This window comes from Carassius carassius, chromosome 27 (assembly GCF_963082965.1).
Source record: "Carassius carassius chromosome 27, fCarCar2.1, whole genome shotgun sequence".
NCBI classification, from domain to species: domain Eukaryota; kingdom Metazoa; phylum Chordata; class Actinopteri; order Cypriniformes; family Cyprinidae; genus Carassius; species Carassius carassius.
In genome coordinates this window covers 19,217,423-19,242,546 of record NC_081781.1, presented here as the reverse complement: position 1 = coordinate 19,242,546, position 25,124 = coordinate 19,217,423, and the positions used below count along the sequence as shown (strand labels likewise).

Sequence of the window (25,124 nt, the reverse complement as noted above, 5' to 3'; positions counted from 1 at the left end):
ACATAATTTGCTTACATGTAACTAGTTACTCCCCAACACTAAATTGGAGTTACTGTACATACATTTACATTTAATAATGGTACAATTATCAAGTTTAGTAAGAGAAAACTGGGATATAGATAAATAAAACTCTCTCTGGCTCCCCCGCATCTCGGTCATCAATCTCTAATCGCAGGTCTCTGATTTCCGGGCTCCAAGACTCTGGTCTGAGTCCCCAAAAGTCCAGTTCGTCTATTGATGAAGTTGAAATTTAAAACTCTTGTCATATTTCATAAGAATTTCACTGGTATTGAATAAGAACTGCACACCTTCAAGGGAGAGGAGAAAGATGACATCATCTCCTTTGATGAAGCTTCGACTCTTCAGATGATCATGTGTGATGTAATGGCTGGTACTGTAACCCGGACCCCGGTAGAATTTACTACCATCTGTGTCAGTGACTAGACTGCCTACTTTTCGTGGGTTGTACCAAAAATACTTAACATTACCTGTGGCTGCACAAAGAGAGAAGATTCTATTTAAAAATAGCATATCAGCATTAATGGCACATAAAAATGACTCATATGTATAACTTTGTATCTTACAATCAGTGAAGGTCATGGCTGGATCTGTCGTAATCATATTAATGTTGTTCATGCGATGTTGGATGTCTGGATTCTGGTCCATCAGCTCCATAGATGCCTGGCGCCATGGACATGGCCATTGGAGATTGTTGTCTTTGGGGCCAGAGGTTAAGTGGAAGTAGATAGCTGTTTTATTTGGACTACCCTTCAAGCCATTAATGTACAAACCAATCTGAAATAAGTAACCATCTGGGGACAGGAAACAGGGGCTGTAGGTTTTGGAACCGGCAGGGGTTGTAGCGAGAAGCCTGGTAAAATCACGAATGCGCCAAGTGAATTGAGGACACTTGGTCTCTGAAAGGTTGATTTCATCCAGAGACAGACCACCCTTTGATGGTTTTCTTCCTTTGACTCCTTCAAATACTACTCTGAATTTATCAGAGACATCTAGCGTAACATGATATAGTTCCCAGGAGCCTCGAAGTCCACCTAGGTTGTACAAGTTTAAGTTACCCATAGGATAAAGGGATTTATCTATTGGTGTTTTAAACAAATAATTATTACCTCTGATCTTCTGAATGAGTCTCAGGGCTCCTTTGGGTTTTTTAATTGTGTATTCACACACCCAGATGTTTAGCTGGTCATAAACGCCCCCACTGTTGTAGTGATAGAACTGCATTGGGAGCGTCTTTTGGGATGAAAGAGGCGACTTTCCAGGAAAGCTTTTTTACCCTTGGTTCCTGTGGCTGTGCTGAAATGCATGAAGAACCCAACCCCTGTGGAAGTATAAACTTTATTAGATAATAGACCATTAAGCCAGTCTTCTCACGGTCTTACCTTATAATGGAGTTGAAAAAGTATTTTGCATGTCATATTACAATCTTTGACAAGAAATGTCTAGAGAAGGTCAAATAATATTTCCTCACTGTTTCAATAAAATGTGTTTATCATGAAGACCAAAGTTCCACCATCGAGCAAGAGATATCAATGCAGGATAATGGACTATGAATTTAATAAACTTTTAACAAAGTGGTTATGTAACAAAAATTAAAACAAATAGTCTTCCATGTGTCACCGGGAGTGTAACATAAGGAGTTCTCTTTCATCATCTCACCTATGGGAAGGGTATCCGTACCTGACCTCTGCAGAAGCATCCAATTGCACCAAGTCTGGCTAGACAGACAGAAGCGCGCAGCCAATTCCAGGTAAGGCCCTGCCCCTTACCTAAGGGCATATAATGGCTGTGGCGCTGCTATTCTCCAGTTGACATTCGCTTCTCGCGATCTCTGCACTGACACAGTTCGGTTGGATTATGCTGCTCATTTTCATGTCTTCAGGAGGACATATCGCCTGATCAGCCTCCGCCAGACGTGACAGTCGTCTTTTCAGCCTTCTGCTGTGTTCTGTGGGCTCCTCTTCACTTATTTGGGCTGACCAGCCCAATTCCACATTCCCCGAAGAGGACATCTTCACGGGCAATCTCACACTTGCCGACGAACTGGCCGGTTTCGGTGATGAGAATGATGCGGCCCTTCTTGGGGTCTCAGAGGACGAGGAGGCCATCCCGCCCTCTGGTGTTCCCCAGGCTAGCGCCCACGCAGCTCTGCCTCAGTCCATCCTCCTGGAAGTTTGTGAGCGAGCGGCCGCTCGCCTCAACATTGAGTGGCTGGCTCCACAGAGTGCCACCGACCAGGAGAGGGATATTTACGACGGAAAAGTGTTGGGACCTCCTCCCGGTCCGAGCAAACAACTATTCCCCATCCTTCCAGCGTGCGCTAAGCACATGAGCACAATTGGAGCGCCCCGCTCGACTTCAAACACAGCCTTACGGGCCTTGAGTTAAAGTAAATGACAGCTCATGGTATGGGTGACTCCCCCGCTATCGAGCCTTCCATCACCAGGCACCTTAAGCCCGCTCAAGGTGGGCTGCTCGCTCCCCCTAAGCTGGTCTTGCCCAAAACGATGGACAGTTTTTCTGCCTCGGTTCACCAGGCAGCATACAAGTCCTCGGCCTTGGCTTTCAGGGCCCTGAACGTCTCTTCTCTCCTCTCCGCTTACCAGGTTTTGGAAGAATTAGGGCAACAGCTGGAAAAGGGAACTCCTTCTCTACCATTGTGGAAGGAGATCCTCACGGTGAACGACCTCGTCCTCCGTAATGCTCGGCGGGCCATCCAAGCCTGCGGGCGCTCTATGGCGCTTTCTGTGGTGGCCTTCCTGACAGTGAGAAGCGGCACATTGCGACGCATCGGTGGAGCCCGGCTGAGCTCTCTTGGGCCCCGCCGTCGCATTGATGCAACAACGGTGTGACGACAAAAGAAGGAAAATGAGGCCTTCAAGTTATGACTTCCTAGGAAGGCAGCCCCACGCCAGGCAACCCCTGTGCGACTCCTGCCTTGGGACGGCATTTCCACCAGGGCAAGGAAAGGCCCCGCAACAAACCCCCTCCACGGCAGAATAACCCACCGCCTGCTAAGCACTGGGGAAAATCAACTCCCGCCGTGGCTGGAGGACCATCTAACCCCACCGCCGTTGACTTGAAACGTAAGCGGCCTACCTGATGTTCAGCTGGGCTTACACAGCTCCGCTGCGGCTCAGGTGGCAACACTAGCGAGTCACGAACGGGCTTGGCAAACTGTTTCGGCTCCCGAGTGGGTGATGCATACTATAATGCAGGGATACAGACTGCAGTTTACAATGAAACCCCCGCATTTCAGCGGCGTTCTCTCTTCGCACACGGAAGAGAACGCCGCACACATTCTGAAAGAGGAAATATCCTCCCTCCTAAACAAGGGAGCGATTTAGGTGGTGCCCCCCAGTCTGACGAATCAGGGATTTTATTCTCCTTATTTCCTGGTCCCAAAAAAGGACGTCTCTCTCCGCCCTATCTTGGACCTTCGTGTGTTGAACAAACATTTGAGGAAAAAAAATTCAGAATGCTGACTCATGGCTCACTCACCCGCGCCATCAAACAGAATGACTGGTTCACATCGGTCGACCTGAAAGATGCTTTTTTCCATATAAGCATTTATCCGCCACACAGGAAGTTTCTACATTTTGCCTAACAGGGCACATGTTACGAATTCACAGATAAGCCATTTGGGCTCAGTCTAAGCCCCTGGTGTTTCTGTCTGTGTGCAGAGGCGGGCTTAGCACCCATGAGAATGTCAGGTCTGAGGATTCTGACATACATAGACGATTGGCTCATCATAGCCGAATCAAAGAAGAAAGTGTTGCAGGACACCTGCCGTGTGCTCACGCACATCACATCTCTCAGGTTCAGAGTGAATGTGAGTAAGAGCAATTTTACACCCAGTCAGAATGTAATTTTCCTGGGTTTGGAGTTGAACTCAGTCTCAATGCGAGCTCGTCTCTCTCAAGAGCGTGTTCTCTCTCGAATGAACTGTCTGTCGCAGTTCAGAGAGGGGGCGAAAGTAGAATATTGCACATGCCTCAGGCTGTAGGGTCTAATGTCTTCATCTATCCAGGTTGTTCCGCTGGGACTCCTGAGAAAGAGAGCGTTCATGAAATGGGTTTTGTCACTACATTTCAACCCGACATGTGATCTTTGCCGCTCTGTAATAGTGACGTGCGCCTGCTTGGCAGCCTTGCGCCACTGGAAGAGCGCAGACTTTTATGCACAAGAAAGTTGTGACGACAGATGCGTCCTTAACAGGCTGGGGCGCCACCCAGGGGGGCAGAATGGTGAACGGTCTGTGGCCGAGCAGACTACGTTCAGCACACATAAATTATTTAGAGCTTCTGACTGTATGGAAGGCTCTGAATCGTTTTCTGCCTCGCCTGCAGGGACATCATGTGCTCGTACGCTGCTACAATACCACAGCAGTGGCTTATATCAACCGTCAGGGCGGCGTGCGCTCGTCGAAACTTCACGCTCTAGTTTACAAGCATTTGCTGTGGAGCAGATGAGTTTTCCTGTCGTTACGCATGACTCACTTGGGGTAGATGCACTGGCCCAACCGTGGCCCAGAGTGCCGCTGTATGCTTTTCCTCCCCTGTACCTGATAATTCCCACACTGGCCAGGGTGAGAGAGCAGGGCCTGCCTCTCATTCTAATAGCACCCAGGTGGCCCAAAGCACCATGGCTGGCGGAGACAATCCCTCTGTTATATGCTGAGCCTTGGCGCCTCCCCGCTGCCCAGACAAGGTGGCTCTTTGGGCCTGGCTGTGAGAGGACGAACCTAAGTGCACTGGGGCTTTCGCCCTGTGTGATTGCTACTATACATAATGCCAGGGCCGTTTCTACGTGGTCCTTGTATGGCTGTAAGTGGCAAGTGTTCGAAGGGTGGTACGATGGGCGTGGTCTCACATCTTATCAGTTCTCAGTTCCTGATATTTTATGTTTCCTTCAAGACCTATTGGAAAAAGGGAGTTCTTTTTCTACAATCAAGGTCTACTTGACTGCGATTTCAGCCTGTCATGTGGGTTTTGAGGGCTCAACAGTCGGGCAGCATCCTCTAATCCGCAGATTTATGAAGGGTGCCCGTCGCTCCTTGCCAGTCATCAGGAAATCTGTTGCAGAGTGGGACCTCTCCATGGTGCTGGAGGCTTTATCTCAATATCCTTTTAAACCTCTGGGATGTATTTCCCTAAAGCTGCTGTCTTTCAAGACAGCTTTGCTCTTGGCCTTGGCATCGGCTAAACGTGTCAGTGAGCTACATGCACTGTCGGTTCATCCCTTTAGCACTAAATTCTCTCTTAGTGGAGATAAGGTTTCCCTTAAGCCTAATCTGGCCTTCATGCCGAAGTGCTTCCCTGCGTTCACTTCGGGGGTGTTGGAACTGTCCGCTTTTTCCTCCCTGGAGGATGAGAGCCTAAATGCTCCGTGTCCCATTTGTGCTTTACAGACATATATGACCAGGACCAGTGCTTTCCGGAAGAGTGACCAGCTCTTTATTTCATGGGCACCCCCTCATAGAGGGAATCTCATATCTAAGCAACGCATCTCACATTGGCCTGTGAATGCTATAGCTTTGGCTTATGAATCCAAAGGAGTGAAGTCCCCGGGGGACATCAGAGCTCATTCCACGAGGGGCATAGCCGCCTCTTGGGCTTTGTTTAGGGGAGTGTCACGGCAGGACATCTGCTCCGCTGCCAGTTGGGCTTCTCCTCATACCTTTGTGCGTTATTACTGGCTGGATGTCACCAGAACCTCGGTAGCACATTCGGTTTTAGGGGTGGGGTCTTCTTATCCCTTCCCTGCAACCCCATTGAAAGTAACGAATAAGGAGTGAATGGGCCAGCAGGCCATGCACATTCTTGTCACCAAGCATGCATTTCCATTCCTTTTCTGGGTGTATTTATATGCACATTGGTGTTGCTGGAGTTATTATCATGTGTGTGCTGCATACATGTTTCATGTGCTGCATGTGCACAGCAGTCGTGTGTGCATCAGCATTGAAGTTTCATGATTTTGGGGCGTGTCAGGCACCGCCTCCTTGGGGCGACCATCCTTCTCTGGCTTTCAGAACCTCACTGTGAGTGTATTGGGCAATCGGGGAGCTGTCCATGTCTCTCCCATAGGTGGATCTCGAACACGAGATGATGAAAGAGAACAATAGGTTACTGTCGTAACCCCGGTTCTCTGAAACATTGAGTGGAGAGATCCACCAGCTTTGCCCCACTTGCAGCACGAGAAGCGAATATACTTACTGGAGAATAGCAGCGCCACAGCCATTATATGCCCTTAGTTAAGGGGGCGGGGCCTTACCTGGCATTGGCTGCGCGCTTCTGTCTGTCTAGCCAGACTTGGTGGAATTGGTTACTTCTGCAGAGGTCAGATACGGATGCCCTTCCCATTGGTGGATCTCTCCACTCAATGTTTCAGAGAACCGGGGTTACGACAGTAACCTATTGTTTCTAATATAGCTGCTGAGAAAGTGAATGTAAGTTTGACACTTATTTTTTATACTACTTTCTATATATTTTAATTCATCTTGTAAAGTCATGAAAATGCAATAGTAGATTTTTTTTCCTTTAAAGTTGGTGTAAACTTTGCAAAAATAATATTTGCTATGTGAAAAAGTTAAATATTACACACAGAAAACTCCTGGTTGATGTGACTCACAGTGACAAGAGTGGATTTTTGATGCATCACAACCAAAGATATTTGTGTTTATATAGAGTTTGGAAAAATAATGTTCCACAATGGGTGAGGCTACTGAGCATGATAAATGGTAAAAAACAATTGTGAAATGCTCTTAACTCACTTGCATGAAGTTTTATTGCTATTGATCCTGTGGCTCAAAAATTGCAATTGTCATGGTAAATAAATGCAAAACTCAGTTTGGTTGAAACCTGATTTTGTGGTTAGGGGTGTACATACCTTTACAATGACCCAGGTTGGTGTGGTCTGTTTGTAGACCGCCCTTTACTCTTTGTACACGAGCCCATTTGGCATTTCCACCATCACCCTGGATCATACCACAGATATTTGGCTCCTCAAACTGGCAAGAGTCCAGAAAAATAGAGGCTGTAGCTAGAAGAATTATAAAAAAAATGTTTAGAACAAGATGAGTATGTGAAGCAAAGTATTAGTTGAACAAGTAGTCTTTATCTTATCAGTCAAACTAATGTCAATATATTTATATAAAAAAAAAAACAATGGAGGATTATTTCACAGAAAGTGCTTAATCATAAACTTACTACAATTGTATAGGCGGTTCAGCTTGAGCAGGTCACTGTCACTAAACTCCATGCGTTGACCAATCACATCCAAGAATTCTGGTATTTTTGTAACAATGGTTGACTTATTGCCTTTGCTGAAGTCTGTCTTACTGTAGTGCATGACTGAACCATAATCATAGGGCACACTGAGAGAGATTGACACCGTTTCATCATATGAAATAAAGTTGTGCTCTTTACCTAAGTGAAAAACAAACCGCAAATTAGTTGATGAACAAATTACTTTGTATTTAATATAACTATATGTATAGATGTTAGGAGTTTTGTGAGACAGAGTGATGTTATAATTGATGAGTGTATTTAAGAATTCAATAGTTACCCTCTTCAATCTGGTCCCACATGATGGTGACATAGTCGTCTCTGTCAGATCTGGATTGCTCGTGCCAGAAACCCAGCGCATGCAGAAACTCATGCTCCACTATTCCTAAATTGCCACAGCCTGCACCAATTGACAACTCTTGTTTCCCCATCCGTTGATTCCCCACTTGTGAGTAACATCTGATTGAAAATAAACACATCCCCTTTTCATCAACCTGAATTTCACCTTTTTGCAAATATTTACACCCCTTAGATAGAGCCAGTGGAATAAAAGCCCCAATGTTTGTACATGATTCCAAGATGGCAGCTTGTTAGTTTATCAGCGTCTGCGTTTAACAGTGTCTGTTTTTATTCTTTGTTCTTTATTATTGTATGTTTTATATTTTGTTTTAAATGTTTGAATGGACTACAGATACAACAAACAAATGATTTCAACCTCCGCAAACGTTTTTATTATAGTAAATTTTGGTTAACCAACGTATGCTTGGGGCTCAGCACAAATTCTATGGGCCTGGCAGCGAGGGAAAGCAGCCCGCATGTGAAGGAGAACAGTAGTCTATCCTTAGACGTCTTTGTAACTTCGGATTCGAGCCTTTTAACAAAGGCTTGTTTGCTGTTGCTTTATTGGTATTGTTCCCTAACTACATCTAGAATTTGCTGCTTTTATTTTGAAACTTGGCTTTTTCGACGGTGTGCTGGGGATCCTGGTCATGCGCAAAGGAGTTTGTCAACCTTGCATCCACGGGCTTGACAGCGTGGGAAAACAGCTTCGTAGTTGCAGCCACTTTGTGAAACAGCACGTGCACGAAGGAGAGCAGGATTTGTCTGCACATTTTTATTTTTTTTTCATTTTTGGAACGATCTGAGTCCTGAGAAATGGCTGCTCGGTCCCGCAATTTGGGCGTTGGTTGGTGAACCTGGTCAAGTACAAAGGAGTTTCGGTACGTGCTTCGACTTGTATGGACTTAAATGGACCCTGTGGCTATAGATTACTCGGCGAAAAATGTGGTGTGTAACCGTTGGATGTGTGCTCTTTCTGAGCTCTTTTTGTTGGACACCGTACCAAGTTTACATCAGCGGCCGTGGGTATGTTTCTGGTGCTCTACCATTGTTGTGCAATTAAAAAAACTGGACTCTCTAGGGACTGTCTACTAACATTGTCTCTTCTGAACAATATTATCGGTTGTTGTATCCCTTAAATATTATGTATTTTGATCTTACAAGGTGTGCTTTAACCAGGGAAGAGAATTATTGTATTATTAATATATATAATTGTCGGCCGATTTTTAGAATTAGAGTGAGTAATCTAGTTAAACGAAGGTGCTTAATAGTTTTAATATTATTAATGTCTGGGAATGTATTGTCTAACCCAGGACCTTATGCTGCTTCAAATTTTACTACTCCGACTGAACTAAAATCCAGGTCAGGACTGGGTTTTATTCATCTAAATGTTCGTAATCTGTTGCCAAAATTAGATATGGTATATATTTGGGCAAGAAATACAAATGCGGATGTCATATATCAGAATCTTGGTTAAATAAATCGATCTCAGACAAAGAAATTAGTATTTCTGGATACAAGGTTTTTAGAGCTGATAGACCAATAAGGGGTGGAGGGGTGGCAATTTATGTCAAAGAACATTTTGAGACAACATTGCTACTTTCAACTTCCATAGCTAAGCAATATGAATTATTAGCTCTAAATTTATCTGTGTCTAATAACGTGCAGCTCACCATAGCTGGTTGTTATAGACCTCTGTCGGCAACTAGTTGTACTTTGCATTTAGTATTGAATTCGTTGGCTTCTTTAAATTATAAAGAACTGGTCTAATTAGGTGATTTTAACTTAAATTGGACAATCTAAATCTTTTTCAATTAGTAGATTCACCAACTAGGCCTAACTCGAAATCTATGGAAAAATCGACATTAATAGATCTTGTTATTACAAATGTCCCACATAAATACTCGTCAGTTTCTGTATTTGCCAATGATATTAGTGACCACTGTGTTGTGGCAGTAGTTAGAAACATGAAGTTAACTCAGCAAAATCCAAAAATTATTACGAGACGTTTCATGAAATATTTCTATGAACAAGCATTCTTATACGATCTTGTTCAAATTGATTGGAACAAAATTGTTCTAATACCGGATGTTGACTGCGCATGGGAATATTTTTATGACAATTTTATGTTAATAAGCACGCACCCATAAAAAAACCTAGAGTTAAATGTCGTGATAATCCATGGTTCTCGATTGCATTATGTGATCTCATTCAAGAACGGGATGCTGCATGGACTAAGGCTAGACAAACAAATCTAGGTTCTGATAGGCTGCACTTTAGACAGCTTCGAAATAAATGCACGGTGGTGACCAGAAAGGCTAAATCAGATTATTTCCTTGATAAAACTACAATAAATTCAACAAACTCTAGGAAGTTTTGGGGGGATATTAAGCTCTTAATTGGTAATAAAACTGCAGACCTTCCTTCCAGTTTTATTAAAGATTCTATTAAAATCGTAGATAAAAAGCAAATGCTTAATAGTTTTAATAAAAATTTTATAGTATCGGGGTCTTTAATTCAAACAAATAGTTATATACATTCAAATTTGGATTTTCTTGAAGCAGAACATAATCTATTGCAAAATGAGTTTGCTTTTGAACAAATTACTTGCTCTCACGTCTGTTCTGCTTTAAAGGAACTGGATTTAAATAAATCACCAGGTCCTGACGATATTGCTCCATTGTTTTTAAAATTAGCGGCTGATCTTATTTCACCCTCACTGACGTATTTGTTTAACCTTTCTTTATTAACAAAATTCCAAGGATCTGGAAGTCAGCATTCGTCGTTCCTTTGTCCAAAGGGGGTGATCCTTCTTTAATGGACAATTATACACCTATATCTAAACTGTGTACTATCTCGAAAATCTTGAAAAATTAGTTAGTGCGCAATTGACAAAGTATTTAAATACTCATAATATTCTGTCTACTAACCAATCCGGTTTCCGTAAAGGATACAGTACGTCTACAGCCGTTTTAAAAGTTTTGAATGATATAGTGGAGTCCTTAGATGACAAGAAACACTGTGCATTTATTTTTGTCGACTTATCAAAGGCCTTCGACACTGTGGATCATGATATGTTACTAAAAAGGCTTCGATCAGTAGGACTATCAGAAAATGTTATCTTGTGGTTTAGTTTTTATTTAAGGGGAATATCCCAATGTGTCCAGATGAAAGGTATTCGGTCAGATCCATTAGAGGTCATTAGGGGAGTCCCTCAAGGATCTGTGCTAGGACCACTATTGTTCAGCATATATACAAATTGTTTAGATTTTAATATTGAAAATACAAGGTTCCATTTTTACGCTGATGACACTATTATATATTGTTCAGCTTCCTCTAAGCAACAATCTGTAGCCTTTTTACAGTCTGCTTTCTATGGTGTTATTTCCCTGTCATATGTGAGCGCATAATTGTAGTGCGAAAGTACATTAATATAATGCGCGAGCGTGAATCTCTCTGCTCGCGCGCAGAATATAATGTGCAGAGCGCAAATCTCTCTGCTCGCGTGCGGGAACTGGGCACGCGCTCTCAGATACACGTTGCTCTTGTAAGAATTTTCTCTGGGCTCGCTCAGAGAGTATGCCTGCACTTAAAACGTGTTCAGTGCAATCGCGAATCTCTCCTCTTCGCTTAATGTAAGCGTGTATGTGCTTAGACTGCGTCCAGTGCATTCGCGCATTGCCAAGTACTCTTCTCTTCGATTTCTTTCTCTTTGCTTTTGGCATAAACGCTGTCAAAATGGCAACAACCAATCAGAAATAGGCTTTAACGACTGACCAATGAAAACGCGACATCGTACATGGAATCCTATTGGTTGATATGAACTCAGATTGGAATCTTCTCCAGACTGAGATGAAGTTAAAAAATTTAGTATCTTGCGGTCACTTTAAATATTTATTAAACAATCATCAGAGTAAATTAATGGTGTGTAAATGTTTCTAATCAGATGCATATTCTTTATATCTATGAAATGATGTTTGTTTATGTTTGTGTGTTGTAACTTCGATGTAAAATTGTCTATGTAAACTCAGCTGCCTATCTTGGCCAGGACACTCCTGTAAAAGAGATTTTAATCTCAGTGAGTCCTCTTTCCTGGTTAAATAAATAAATAATGTGCATTGTTTGTACATTGTCCTAATGTTTGTAATGGAGCATGACACTGCAATGAAGATTATTGTGCAAAATAACGCAAAGATGGCAAAAGAAACCATTTTGGAGGTGATATTAAAGGGGGGTTATAATGGTGTTTCATGTATCCAGAGTTGTTCACAGTGTTAAAGAGACAGATTTTCATGCTAAACATGGCCAAAGTTTTAAAAAATAATTTAGAAAAATGACTGAGAATTTCTGTGCTGAAGGTCGTACTTCCGGGTTGGTACAAGTTTCGGCTGTTTTTTTTTTCCAATCGTGGATCTAATGACGTAGACGAGGAAGGAACTCCTTATATGAGCATTTTTTTTTTTGATTTCTATAAAGCATTTGATGCTGTTTAGCATCCCTTTTTCTTTCTTTTTTAAGAATTTTGTTTTTGAATTTAATTTAAATGTTATATAATATAACAATCAGCTCTATAGCTTTAGGTCATGGAACCTGTAAAATATTCCCCAACTAAAAGGGGAATTCAATGAGGTTGTGGTAGTTTTTCAAGACTGTTTATAATGGTTGCAGAGCTATTATCTATATTGATTCAAAAATAATAATGATATTGTGTATTAGTTTGCATTGATAAATGTAAAACAATCTTAAATCAATGGCTGCAGAGGGATCTTACAATCTTTGCAAGAGTTATTTTGTCTTAAATGGATAGTTTGTCCATATTCATATACACAGCCTTCTCCTCACCCATATCAACATGAATTATTAATGAGATAAATAAGACAAATGTGACTAAAAATTATCAAAATCATTCATCCGTAATAAACAGGGATGGACTGTGAGTAAAAACACAGCCCTCGATTTTCTCTCAAATAGGCCCACTACAACTACAGTACAAACAGTAGCTACTTCAGGTATTTCACAATATTACAGCAATCCTATCGCATTTATGGCGAATAACATCACAAAACCCATGTTGACCCTGCTGACAAAAACAATAGAATCCATCACAGAAATTCTAAGAATTTCCACTATTAATACCATTACAAACCTTCAACTACGTAAAATAATAGTTTCCTGAATAGTGTTTATGGACATAATAAATTAGGATTTAGTGGTTTTAACAAAAGCCACGAACAGAAGGTGACCAATTACCAGCAGAGACCAACAGGCATCATTGCAGTTTCCATTAAATCCAACACAATTTTCATTATAACCAGTAAAACCATTACAACTTATGTGATGGTTCCTTTTTTTCAGCAGGGGATTGAAATAAATGTATTATTGTAAGAACTAAAATACTTAAACTACATAAAAAGAGCATAATGCAAAATGTGTAATATGACAATGATAAAAGTAAAATCCAGAAACCTGAAACCTGTGTGTCATGTTAATCAGACTAAATATATTATAGGCTACTTCATTTACTCTATTTTGTAACTCTGTATCTCTCAAATGTAACCTGTTGTAGAATCGCTGCTGTATCTTTATGAATGAATGGAATATTCATGTCAGACAATGTGGAGTATAAATAGCAGTAAACTAGGGAACTAGGACTACGGGTGTTAAAGAATTGTGCTATAACATCCCCTACAAATACAACTCTAATATAAACTATGAACAATTAAAAAAAGAGACGGGCATGTAGATGCTTGTAAAAAAGGGAGGGATGATCATTTTTAAATCACAGCCTATTTATGGTATCAAAATCTGTTCATACTTTACTATGAAGGTGGATTATTTTATCAGTTGCTTATTATTCATGCACAGTGTTGGGAAGGTTACTTTGGAAATGTAATAGGTTACAGATTACAAGTTACCCTGTTTAAAATGTAATAGTAGTGTAACTTTTTCAATTACTTTATTAAAGTAATGTAACTAATTACTTTTGAGTACTTTTTGATTACTTTTCTAAATTTGTGAAAATTAAAGAATAATAAATAAAAGCATATACATAAACTTAAATACAGTTATCTAATAAGCATGTGATGTATTCTGTGTAATAAACTCCTAAACATTGGTGTTTTTGCTGTCTCTTTGTATATGATGATAGTTTTCTAAAAATAAGTAAAATGCACATGAAGTGACACAGAGCAGTTCTAGAAATTATGTTTATGTGCTCGTGTACTCCTATATTGAGGCAGCAGAGGTTGAAAACACTGCGAGCTTCAGTAGGCCTATGTGTAGTAAATGAAACCATGTCTTTGGAAATAAAAACCATGGAAAAAAACCATGGAAAAAAATTCTGACTGGAAAATTCAAACTCATACAAACAAATTCATGGACCAAACTATTTTTTATTTTATCTATTTCGTCTATAATCATTTATCTAACGATTTTTATCTATTTTAAATCTTTAATTTGGGGACATGCAAAATAATTAAAAGTTCTCTCCTGAACTGCACCTTCACTTCTCTTTATTTTGCCCTGTTATCCATCTCTCTCGTGACTTTAATACTCAAGATTGAACACAACTATACTTTACAATACAATACTCTACAATACTACAATATCTTTATAGAAAAATCCTAATACTGTACACGAGTCATATTTTTCCCTTACAAAAATTAACCTTGATTTTATTAGCCTATATAAAAGTAAAATAACCTTGTTTAATTTTTTTTTTCTTTTTTTTTTTGCTAATGAATTTGTATTTATTTTTAAATAAATGCATTTGTAAAATAATTTAAAATTTTTGGTTATCACAGTTAAACAATAGTAACCATTTTCTCTGGATTTATAGATAAATATTAAAATGTTAATTTTCGTAAGGGTTGTTTTGTTGTCTGTCGTAGCTCCCCCTAAACCTATAAAAAAATCTGATTGTTTTTCAGCTAAATTACTACTGTAACATTACAACAGATAATAATGATGTCCTTTATATAGTATTTTGAGTGATGACTGGTGAGCAACGTGCTGCTGCTTGATTAAATAAATAAAAAAAACAAAGACAAAAAAGCATCTTTACAGATGAAACTGACCTGAAACCCTGAACAGTATAGTTCTGCTTCTCTGCTCCAGCAGTCCTCTCTCTCTCTCTCTCTCTCTCTCTCTCTCTCTCTCTCTCTCTCTCTCTCTCTCTCTCTCTCTCTCTCTCTCTCTCTCTCTCTCTCTCTCTCTCTCTCTCTCTCTCTCTCTCTCTCTCTCTCTCTCTCTCTCTCTCTCTCTCTCTCTCTCTCTCTCTCTCTCTCTGAGTCTGATCCAAACCGTTTGGCGGAGGCGCGGAGAGCGCGCGAGTCATGACTAACAATTCATGACTTAGAGATTTTATTATCAAATGGCGGATTCGCAAATGATCGCTTTAGTACATTCGGCAGGCAATTATACAATAATGATATTAAATAGTGGGGCAAAATCGGCTGCCAGGCCACCGGGAATTGTCCCGGTTCTCCCGGTGTCCAGTCCGCGCCTGATTTCCACAGACACGCAGAATGTGCAAGTCATATATTGCATTTTTGTGGCTTAATATTCACAGACACTAGTCGATGTTCAATTCAATTCAATTCAAGTTTATTTGTATAGCGCTTTTTACAATACAAATCATTACAAAGCAACTTTACAGAAAATTATGTTTCTACAATATTTAGTAGTAGCTAGTAGTTTGTGCACGTTTGACAGGATTTTAGAAAAATAAAAATAATAATAATAATACAAGACGTAGTCAGCTAGATGATGAACTATCAATATTATTAATTAATAGTAATTATAGGATGCAGTCACACATGTAGCAATAATTGTTAGTTCTGTTTGTTGATTCAAGGTTAGCATCATCTGGGGTCCTCTGAGGGTCAGCATCATCTCTTCTCAGGTGTTCTGGATCCAGACTGGAGCTTGTGTAAATCCTAGTTACCACGGGATTTAAAACATAGAAACAAAATAGAGACATCATTAGCATAGCTGCTGATCCAACAAAGTAAAATTAGTTTAACCCAAGCTAAAGAATAAAAATGCAGATGCAACTACACTCACAATTTAAGAGATACATTATTCGAATGCTTGGCGAAAGAGATGCGTTTTTAATCTAGATTTAAACAGAGAGAGTGTGTCTGAACCCCGAACATTATCAGGAAGGCTATTCCAGAGTTTGGGAGCCAAATGTGAAAAAGCTCTACCTCCTTTAGTGGACTTTGCTATCCTAGGAACTACCAAAAGTCCAGCGTTTTGTGACCTTAGGGTGCGTGATGGGTTGTAGCGTGGTAGAAGGCTAGTTAGGTACGCAGGAGCTAAACCATTTAGGGCCTTATAGGTAAGTAATGATAATTTGTAACAGATACGGAACTTAATAGGTAGCCAGTGCAGAGACTGTAAAATTGGGGTAATATGATCATATTTTCTTGACCTGGTAAGGACTCTAGCTGCTCCATTTTGGACTACCTGTAGCTTGTTTATTGACGAAGCAGGACAACCACCTAGAAGTCCATTACAATAGTCCAGTCTAGAGGTCATGAAAGCATGAACTAGCTTTTCTGCATCAGAAACAGATAACATGTTTCGTAGCTTGGCAATGTTTCTAAGATGGAAGAATGCGGTTTTTGTAACATTGGAAATATGATTTTCAAAAGACAAATTGCTGTCTAATATAACACCCAGATTTCTGACTGTAGAGGAAGTAACAGTACATCCGTCTAGTTGCAGATTGTAATCTACAAGATTCTGTGTGGTGTTTTTTGGTCCAATAATTAATATCTCTGTCTTATCCGAATTTAATTGGAGAAAATTATTTGTCATCCAATCTTTTACATTTTTAACACACTCTGTTAGCTTAGATAATTGGGAAGTTTCATCTGGTCTCGTTGAAATATATAGCTGAGTATCATCAGCATAACAGTGGAAGCTAATTCCGTATTTTCTAATAATATTACCAAGGGGCAACATGTATATTGAAAATAGAAGGGGACCTAGGACGGATCCTTGTGGCACTCCATATTTTACTGATGATAAATGAGATGACACCCCATTTAAGTAAACAAAATGGTAGCGATCGGACAGGTAGGATCTAAACCATCTTAGAGCCTGCCCTTGAATACCTGTATAGTTTTGTAATCGATCTATGAGTATGTCATGATCTATGGTGTCGAACGCAGCACTAAGATCAAGTAAGACTAGAAATGAGATGCAGCCTTGATCTGACGCAAGAAGCAGGTCATTTGTAATTTTAACAAGTGCAGTTTCTGTGCTATGGTGGGGCCTAAAACCTGACTGAAATTCTTCATACAGATCATTTTTATGCAGGAAGGTGCTCAATTGAGCAGACACAACTTTTTCTAAAATTTTAGACATAAATGGAAGATTTGAAATAGGCCTATAATTTGCCAGTACACTATGATCTAGTTTTGGTTTCTTAATAAGAGGCTTGATAACCGCCAGCTTGAATGGTTTTGGGACGTGACCTAAAGATAACGACGAGTTAATGATATTGAGAAGCGGTTCTTCGGCTACAGGCAACAGCTCTTTTAGTAATTTAGTGGGTACAGGATGTCATGTTTTGATTCAAGTGTACTGACCTACTTTTGATTTAGTCATCCAAAATGTGCCATATTCCGTCCGCGTTAGGCATTCCGTTTTTATGACTGGATTCTATGAACCAGACTGTATTTCCGCATCCCAGAAATTATTAGGGCGGTATGTCTCAGAATAGTCAGTGCAATTTGGGAAATAAATCAGTTAAATCTGTATGTGGATGCGTGTAAACATTCAAATGTAATCCCCTTTGTAATCGTTAAAAAATTTCATAAGTAACTGTAATTTAATTACTCATTTTTTCGCAGTAACTGTAACTAATTACAGTTACAATAATTTTGTAATTAAATTACGTAACGCCGTTACATGTAACTAGTTACTCCCCAACACTGTTCATGCAACAATACATATTACTGTCATAGTTTTCATTAATAATCATTGCTGTATAGATGATAACTTTGTCTAGTACTCTTATTAATGTTTTTAGCATGGCTTTGTGACAATTTAAATACTTTACTGAATGACATAACACAGTGATTCTCAGACGTTTTACAGCGGCGTACCGCTGGGGCATTAAACATCCTTCTGCATACCCCCTCTGTTCCACTTAGACTGTGACACGGTGTCTGGTCTGTGTTTCCCCGGGTGTCCACTAGTGGTCTCACTTCCCCAAGGCACCTCACCTCAGGCACTTCTGTCTGTTTCATGGAGTCCTTACTTTCCGTTACATGGTTTCCTCGCGTTCCTAGTATTTCGAGTTCCTGTTCTTGTTTGTTTGTGTTTTGGACTGATTTTTGGTTTTGACCCCCTGCTTGTTTGATTCTGATTTTGGATTACCCATTAAACTCACACTGCTCTTGGATCTCTCGTCTCCTGTGTACCAGTCGTTACAGACCGCAGTTACACTTTTCTATTAAAGGACAATATTTGCCCCCTTAAATTGATTTACAGGTGCATTTTACAATTTATATAGGCAAATATTTTCTATCATTATTAATTGTATCTTATGTCGTGTTTTATATGCATGTTTTATTCTTAACACACCATTAAGTGTATTATTAATGTAATAAATAAAGAAATAAATCATGGCAAATAGAAGAGATAGGCTATTTTTAGACTTACAAATAAAACCACCAATAGGTGTCAGCCAATCACTGTCTTTATGAGCCAGTCATCATGTCATTCATTCATTCATTCATTCATTCATTCAAAAGCAAAATGCTTAAGTTGTGAATAGGTTAATAATCACTGACTCTCCGAATCGTTCAAAGCTGCAGATTCATGCACTAATGAAACACCGCTGTATGTTGCTTGGAGATGCACACCATGATACGGATTTCGTCTGAAGTCTTATAAATTTGTAAAATAGAACAAACATGACAATATTCTGTTTAAAATTAAGGTTACGTTTAAAATTTAATGTCCTTTTTTTTTGTTAAACTGTTTTAAAAATGTATTTCACATTTGTTTGGATTTTCAGGGAAATTTGCATTCTTGCTTGTATTTTAATCATGAAAACAATTTTAAATCGATCTCAATGTACAGTCCATGTCAGAGAGAGATACTGTATGCTACACCAAACGTCAAAATTTGATTGATGGCTTTGACTTTTTGATATTGATATTGGTTTTAAGGTCAATAATAAATAAACAATTTTAAACATTTCATGAGAACAGATCATACATATAATCTGTTGGCTGTATAAAATAATTTACATAAAATAGGTTACTTGACTATTAATAAATTGAAAATAAAACAATAAATATATAAAATTAACCTTAAATTTTTTTTTCTGCGAGACAAAGGTTTCCTTCTAATACTGGAATGACCGCTCAATGAGGGAAATATTTCCCAAATTGTGCTTGGTTTAGGTTGAAAGAACAATTCTCTTTCACCCAACACCACCCCCCTCCCTCTCATGCACGTGTACACTTTCAATCGCCCCCAAGTCTTATTTTCTACTTTTAAACAAAAATAATTTAACTATGTAATCACATGATATAAAACAATGCAAACCTTTTACACTAGTTTTAATCATCACTAAAAAAAATTAAATGTTGTACATTTTACCAGGATCGGGAAAAATATATAATTTAACAGGCCTGAATGATATGGGCTATTGTGGACCCCGACATGTCCGGACATGTCATTGACATGTTTTATGCAGACTTTGCATAGGCACAATTCCATTCCATTCAATTCACATTAATTGTTGCTACACATTTTCTACATTATATGTATAACTTTAATATTCATATTTACATTATATTAATGATTTTTATACAGTATCATCCCCTAAACCTAACATTACAAAAATTATATAGATCATGTAGTATTAATTTATATTTTTCAAAAGATTTATATATACGTATATATATATATTGTCTTTTTTATTCTTTACTGTACACCTACCACCACACAATAAAATTCTGCATGCACTTACATTTTTTATTAAATTGATAAAAGTTTTTAAGCGATCTGAATTATGACTGCTTAAGAAATTTCATCATAAACTGCTTTTACCCTGTTATATCAGTGTAATATCCATGCCACTATAAAAATTTGTATTCTGATAAATCACACGAACAAGCATACATATACAGTACAGAAACATATTAACTTAAAAAGAGACTTATCACTATTTTAAAGAATATGCAAATATATACATAAAATATATAATTATATATGACAGCATGTTACTATTATGCTATTAAAGAAAAAAATCATTTTAAACAAGTAATCAACATTTAAGTTTATTGTACTTATTAAACACACCATTCTCTTCTTTTAAAAAAGATGGTAATACATGAAATGAGATTATATATAACATACTATATATAATAAACATTTCTGACGATAAATATAAAAAAAGATGCCGTACATTTCTTAGACTGCTAATAGATAGACAGAGTTATCTTAAAGATTCTTCTCTTTAATATACAAGACACCGTACTATAAACATCTCTGTTACGTGTGGTAACCTTCGTTCCCTGAAGGAAGTAGCGAAGATGTCACGTCAGGGAACCAACCAATTGGAATATCGCTTCGATAGACCAATCTACTTTGACTGTAAACTAAACAAGCCAATGCACACTGGCATCCAAGTATTGCATCCAGCTGCTGATCACAGCTTGACTATAATAAGGCAGCAGGTGCAATGTATACCAGGTTTTCACTGAGGAGCCGAGCCAGTGACCCGGCGGCTCAGCTGTGGTACAGCAACTGTGGCGACAGGACGTGATGTCTCCATTTCCTCCTTCAGGGAACGAGGGTTAACATACGTAACTGATATGTTCCCTTTCAGTTGGTCACACTCAACATCACGTCGGTGACCGACTAATTGGGATCCCTACCAAAGCACCATGGGTCCTGCCCCTTCCAGCGCCCTGTGCGAGCCGCCTGCGCACCTATTAGGTGTAGGACAGGGCTTGGAACAAGTAGTTCCACTCACCATTGTCAAAGCACTACCTCACTAGGTGAGATTGGATAACACTGGGATAATGTACACATTCCGATTGGAACAGGGACACTGCGGAAGCCCCAACCTTCCCAAAGGAGTTTTCGAAAGCAAAGGCACATGTAGCATCAATTTAGGTGTATATGGAGAAATTTAAGGTGATTAAAATCCTCTTGGGAAGGGAGAAGTCTGCCGGGGAAACACGGGCTCTAAGACTATACCGTGGACTATACACATAGGATTACTGCTTAGGTCTCAATATGGAACCCAGCCTTCCATGGTTCTCACAAATTCATCATTAAGGCCTGGTGCCGTACATGCCAAATACCCCTTTGACCACCGGCTGGTTTTTTTTGGGGGGGGGGGGGGGGGGGGGGGGCGCGGTATGGGATCAGAATCCCGCCAAATGTATTGCAGTCACAGAAAAAAATTATAATAAAATAACAAGTATGAAACCAAAATGTAAAAATGCAAGAAAAATTATATTGCAAGAAATAAAAAAAAATGTAAAAGCAATGTTTTTAGAATAGAAAACAATTGTCACGGATCAAAAAATAATACGTGTATATACAAAAATGTATAAACACATATAAAAAAATAAGCATGAAACAAAACTTTAAACAATATTAAAAACTTTATTAATAATAATAATAATAATTCCTTACATTTATATAGCGCTTTTCTAGGCACTCAAAGCGCCTTACATAGTCATAGCCTGGATGATGCGCCAGAACGCCCACCACACACCAGCTTACTGGTGGAGAGGAGACAGAGTGATGAAGCCAATCAGCAGATATGGGGATTGTTAGGAGGCCATGATGGTCAGAGGCCAATGGGTGAATTTAGCCAGGATGCTGAGGTCACACCTCTACTCTTTTCGAAAGACATCCTGGAATTTTAACTGACCACAGAGAGTCAGGACCTCGGTTTAACAATACACAAATTGAAAGGGGAAATAAGCAAATGTAATGTAAATGTAATATGTAATGATATAAGCATAAGCATACTTTAAAATAGTATTGCACAAACTGAGATAATATTTCAAACATTAACTAACTTGAACACAAAATTATGTTTCCTTGGCTATGTTTCCCTGTTTTTTTTTTGTGCTCTCAGATATTTTAAGCTCATATTAAAAATGTTTATATGCTTATGCTGTTTTTTTTTTTAATGGTGAAATGTTCAGTTCACTCATAGGAACATAATAAATGTCATGTCCACGAGATATTCATTTGATGGAATTACATAGTAACTAGTGGGAACATGATATTATGTCGTGGCAATGAAATAATTTTGTCGTGGTAGCGACATCTTTATGTCGTGGCCTCGAGATGCTATATTGAGGGAAAGACATTCATTTCTTGTGGCCACGACTTCTTATGTTGAGGCAATGACATATTTTTATTGGGGCCACAAGTTTAATATATAAATACACCTGCATGACCATAGCAACCCGGGATTATCAAAAATAGATAAAACATTTTATTAACATTAAACATTTAATTTAATGTTGGTATATTAATATTATTAATATTACATTAACTTATTAGGACTATATTTATATATTTATTGTTACATATGCTTATTTCTCCTTTAAATTTGTGCATTGCTTTACCTAATGTTTTGTATAATTATGCTAGCATTTGCTAGCCTACCATATATTTTGTAAATAAATGCCTAACAATTATGCCAAGAAAGTTTAGACTTTATGATTGTATTTATGCCCATATATGATGATAAATTACTGTGTTTTGTTTTCATTTACAAATGATGAATTCCTCAACTAAGCACTATTGTATTTATAATTATGGTCTATTAAGTAGCCAAAATAAAATTAAATATGTGTTAAATTTAAACTGCAAATGCTAGCAAATGCAGCAAATATTCCATTCAGCAAAATCAAAGCTTTATTGGCATGTTGAGCATTTACAGTAGGCTATTATTTACAAAAGTATTCGGATATATAATATAAATGAAAATAAAAACATAACCAATATTAATAGGCTAATAATAATAAACAAATAATACGGGAAAAAGCCGAACAGTCAATGGACTTATAAGAGTGTTGGATGGAAAAATGTATTCATGATAAACTTGATTTGAATGCTGGCTATCGCACGTAATACAGTCTGGTGGCCAAGGCCTATGGTTAATATAATAATTTAATAATGTAATAATTTATATAATAAATAATATAATAATTTCTTAATTCAAAATAAAATATTAATGAATCCATCTCTAACAATCCGGGTTGGTATGGTCAGTAGGGCTGTGTATCACCAACAAAGTCACGATACAATACGTATCACGATACAGAGGTATTGATATGATACATATCACAATACAAATGTCACGATACAGAGGTCATGATACAATGCGTATCACGATACAAGACTGCACTGAATTTCACCTCAGCAGAATTTAGTAAAACAGCTGTTTATTAAAGAAAGACTGTATACTACTGTATATTGCCATTTTTAACTATTGGCAGAGCAGGCAGAATGACATTAATATACTAAATGCCAGGGAGCAAGAAAATAATATACCTTCTAAAAAGATTCACCGTTTTTACAGCTTTCTTAATGGAAGAGTCAGAAATCAAACACATATAGTTTTAACTCTTCCAGAAAAAGGTTAAAGAAAGGCTTACCCTTACAATATTTACATTTGTGCACTGTAAAACCCAACAAGTTAACTTAACTCAAATCGTTTGAGTAAACCAATTGCCTTGACTTTAAAACCCGACAATTAAACTTAACTCAAACGGTTTGAGTAAACAGATATCCTTAAGTTATGTTAACTCAAACCGTTTGAGGCAACCGATTGCCTTAAACCATTTAAGTTGAAAAAACTAACAGTTATAAGTACTCTGAACTTAATTCAGTTGAGTTCACTGAAAGAAGATGTACATTGCAATTAAGTGATTAATTGAGTGATAATTGAGCTTTAGTGATGAACAGCTGCTGTTAACAAACAGAATCACTGAAGAAAAGAGAGAAAGGAACTACAGCTGACTTCAGACACAGCCTCACTCAAACCTGACAAGTTATGTTAACTCAAACCATTTGAGGAAACCGATTGCCTTAAACCATTTAAGTTGAAAAAACTAACAGTTATAAGTACTCTGAACTTAATTCAGTTGAGTTCACTGAAAGAAGCTGTACATTGCAATTAAGTAATTAAGTGATTAATTGAGTGATAATTGTGAATTAGTGATGAACAGCTGCTGTTAACAAACAGAATCACTGAAGAAAAGAGAAACACAAGAACTACAACTGACTTCAGACACAGCCTTAGATGAAATCAACTGAAATAAAATACATGAAATCTCTCAAGATCTGATTAAACAACCCCACAAACAGCATCACCAGCTGCACTTATTAATAACCAGACTGACTTTATTTCTGTCAGACGTCTACAGAAGATCTTATTGAGAATGAACTAAGGTTTAGATGTTGATTTATTGTTTCATTTGAAGTAACCATGTTAGAGATCAGTGTTTGCTTTAGTTGGGCTCTTGACCCTTGATTTTTGTCTTAGTCTTTTCTCTGGCTGTTATAACCATGTGTTTCTAAAACACATTTGTTGTAATTCAGAAACCCAGAAGAAATGCCATCAGGTGTTAACCTGTACCTAGATGTAGGTTGTTATACTTTATATAGGTGATGATAGTTATTCATTATTATTCACAATTATTGATCTGTACAGAGTCTAATCTCTGATTAATAAATGTGCAATTAGTAGAAGTGGACCTAGTTCTTCTATGCCAGTAATTGGTCAAACACAGACATTAATAATCAGAATATTAACCTCTACAGTGGTGACGAAAAAAACATGCTGCAATGCATGCTGGGTACTATTGTAGTACAAAACTCATCCATGGCTCCCAGCATGCTCTGCAGCCTTTTTTTTATGGTCACCATTGTTGAGGTTCATATTCTGATTATTGATGTCTTTGTGTGACTGTTTGAAACCATAGAAGACCACACAGTTTGAAAAGTCATTAACTGATTATCACAGAACCACTTCCACTTAGAATCACTTTTACTATATAATCAAATTTTACAACACCTATTTCATCAGAGATTAGACTCAGTACAGTTCAATAATTGATGATTATCATCACCAATATAGAGTATAACAACCTACACCTAGGTACAGGTTAACACCTGATGATATTTCTTTTGGGCTTTTGGATTACAACAAATGTGTTTTAGAAACACACGGTTATAACAGCCAAAGAAAAGACTAAGACAAAAATCAAGGGTCAAGAGCCCAACTAAAGCAAACACTGATCTCTAACATGGTTACTTCAAATGAAACAATAAATCAACATCTAAACCTTAGTTCATTCTCAATAAGATCTTCTGTAGACGTCTGACAGAAATAAAGTCAGTCTGGTTATTAATAAGTGGAGCTGGTGATGCTGTTTGTGGGGTTGTTTAATCAGATCTTGAGAGATTTCATGT

The 25,124-nt window shown here is 38.4% G+C and overlaps 1 protein-coding gene and 1 pseudogene across 2 annotated transcripts in view; both read right to left on the bottom strand.

Moving 5' to 3' along the window:
• LOC132106950 (meprin A subunit beta-like) overlaps window positions 1–25,124 on the bottom strand; it is a 79,145-nt gene that overhangs the window by 708 nt on the left and 53,313 nt on the right. The window lies entirely within an intron of this gene.
• LOC132107367 (meprin A subunit beta-like) overlaps window positions 95–25,124 on the bottom strand; it is a 69,491-nt pseudogene continuing 44,461 nt past the window's right edge.